The sequence below is a fragment of the Lactuca saligna genome, chromosome 2 (genome assembly GCF_052625555.1).
Source record: "Lactuca saligna cultivar CGN05327 chromosome 2, ASM5262555v1, whole genome shotgun sequence".
In the NCBI taxonomy this organism is placed as follows: domain Eukaryota; kingdom Viridiplantae; phylum Streptophyta; class Magnoliopsida; order Asterales; family Asteraceae; genus Lactuca; species Lactuca saligna.
In genome coordinates this window covers 58,927,136-58,930,315 of record NC_136418.1, presented here as the reverse complement: position 1 = coordinate 58,930,315, position 3,180 = coordinate 58,927,136, and positions in this window count along the sequence as shown.

The following is a 3,180-nucleotide window of genomic DNA, read 5'->3' as shown; positions in this document are numbered from 1 at the left end:
ATGACAAGACCCTTAATGATCTTATCTATTTGCTATGATCAACTTCCTAAAACTTTATGGACATTGACAATGATGACATTGGATATCTAGTAAAGCTCTCTCTTCCCAATGGAAAGGGATCGGCCATAGTCAACTTGGTTGACCAAATGGTAAAGAGAATGGCCAAGTCTGAGATAGTCCCGTGTACCATTATCAAAGGGTCCATATGTTTATATTGCCAAAGAAAGGGGAATTAGTTGCAAAGCTGGAAAACATACCTAAGGATGTTAAAGTCAATAAGTTTGACTCTACTTCAGATAAAGTCCGCTATCTAACTCTGCTAAGTTTCTATTCTGAGATTCTTTATACATGATGTGACTGGGTCACATGGTGATGTTTTAAGAATCAAAGAAAAGTGAAGAAACTTAAAGAAAGAATATGTTGAATCTGATCGTGTAGATGGATTTCTATGGCATAGTTTGAAGATTGGATTCTTGAGCTACTTCTTAGGAGTTATGAGATATTGCTTAGGAATAGATAACAACAAGTTTTCATATGGATTGTAAGGATAAGTTTTTCCGCAAAGTTTTAAAATAAAAGAATATTTTTTGATTTTATTTATTTCAAAATATCCTTACAATGGCATTTGAGGAAAAATTGTTACTTATATGATTCCATTAATAGCAAGAGTGGAAATATGAAATTGATTCTTTCATTTGTGATAATGTCTAAATTTACCAAATAAGGAAAGATTCTCATCACCCAAGTTTCAATTGGACCGGAACTTGGAATCATGCAAGTTGTATAGCATGATGAATGATAACTTTCAAGTATTGGAAAATTAAGAATAATTACTTGTTCACATGGATGTGTGAGTCAAGTAATGGACTAAGGGATCGAGTACACATTCTTGTGCACTGATTAAGTCCACCACAAAAGATTGATCTGATTATTCGTCATAGTTTACTAAAGCTCAGTAAATATGGTTATACTTACAAGCTTAAATGTAACTTTGAGACATTGGAAAAGATTCCAATGTAAGGTAGAGCGAATAAGAAGAATCAACTTAGACAGAAAGATAAAAGTTTCTCAAATCTGAAAAGATGGGAGAGTACTTTAGTATCAGTTTTGTGATCATCTTAATGATTAAGAAACCATAGAACAATTATTTCTCTAAGGGAATCTTGAATTATTGAAATGGTTAAGTCAAGAAGATGAGCCATAATTCGTTCCCATATACGTCTTAGAGTCATACTGCAAGATTGTAATTTGAGTGATATGTCTTAAAGAAGGTTTAAAACACTTGTCAAATGAAAGAGTAAAAGTTTCCTACTCTTGTACATTTGAAATTGGTAAGTTGTGATGTTTTGGATAAAACAAAGACCAACTAAGGCCAATTTTGTGAAGTGTTTGTCTTGATTAGAATCCGTACTATCTCTTGGATGTTTGACAAGGGAGTCTTATAGGTCAAGAGGACAGTAGGAGTCTTAAAGGTCTTGAAAGTCTCAAGAACTAATCAAGAATAAAACCTAAAGTTCTTCACTGGCACACGACTTGAGGTTTATAACATATCATGTTTACATATTTTGTGCCCATTCCAGTTAAAATTGGCTTTGCATATGAGTTCTTATAGTTCTAAATTGGATGCACAATAACTTGGAAGCAATGACAGGCCCTTGAGCTGCCAGGTGGCAAGAAATTAAGATTGAGTTCAGTCCATATGAGTTTGGATCTGTCATTACCCTTGTCTTGTGACTATGGTTTTGACAATTCACATGGATAAGAACACATACACCAGTAAATCTAAGTGTTATATGGTTTCTCTCCGATTCATGAAAATGATGGTGAGGAAACTCTTTCACTAAGTAGATTTTAGCTAGATAGCAATTGTAATATTTGCATTCTCAAAGTCGTTAGTGGAGTGTGTGTGGTTTACCGGCACACTAACCTGGACTTGTGAGAGGTGGAAAAGGTCTAAACAGTCGAGACTATGATTACGACATCCCTTTTCATAGTTCTTAAAATTGTTCAGAGACACAAGTGTGCTATCTAAGGCAAGGTGTATGATTTTGATAAAGTTTTATCAAAACAATTTAGTATCATAAATCTGATCTTTGGTAAGAAAGTCAGTTGATTTCTGAGTACATGTCAAAGCTAGTGGGAGCATAAGTGTTATGCTCATAATCATCATGTTAGTGGGAGCATGATAATTATGATAAAGATTGCAAGTTAGCAATGTTAATTATAGAAAAAAAAGTTTCAATTGGGAAAGAGTTGTTTTGCTATAATTAAGGGAGAGGAAATTATACTTCATCTCAAATCTAAAAGCTTAGATTGAGGTTTTAATCGTATTTAGTCAAGGATATATATATATATATATATATATATATATATATATATATATATATATATATATATATATATATATATATATATGAATTTCATGTTGGAATGGCTCAACATAAGGAAATTCTGTATATGGGTCCATTATTTGCGTTCTAAAATTCGATTATGATTACGACATCCCTTTTCATAATCTGAATTATGAGAACTTGGCAAATTGAAATGGATACAGTATAGCAAATGACTGGTGTAGTCTTTATGTGAGACATCATGAATCATGTCCCATATGATTCGAATATAGGATCGATTACATGTGCTATAATCATCCGTTCTAAAATTTTCCAAATGCCTGGGGCATTAAGAAGGGAAAAGGTCTAGAATTGGATGCGACTAAAAAGATTAAACAATTGTCGACGACGATCTAAGGTTTACCAAGGATTGGGTGTTCAAGGATATTTGGAAGTATAGTATTAATTCTGGAAGGACCATGTTGACATAATATGTAAGGAGGTAACTCTTGTTCAGAAGTGATAGTCAAAATGAATCTGGAAATGTTTCAAAGTTAGAAATTATTCAATCTGTGTGAGATTAGGAAACTTAATGCAAGAAGGATGTTTCCAAGGAGTTGATCTCCTTTGGAATACTCTGTAATGATTGGTGCCAAGTCTTTGTGAATTTGTGCATAATCATTACAAGAAGATCAATGCATATAACTTTAGAATCTAACAGATTTCAGTAAATAGCATGAGTTTGGAATTCTTGCATTTGCAGTAGGATTTGGGATTGTGAAAACGGATCATTGGAGTTATGTTCAGTTAATCTATTTCAGAAAGTAAAGATCATAGACAAACATAGTAT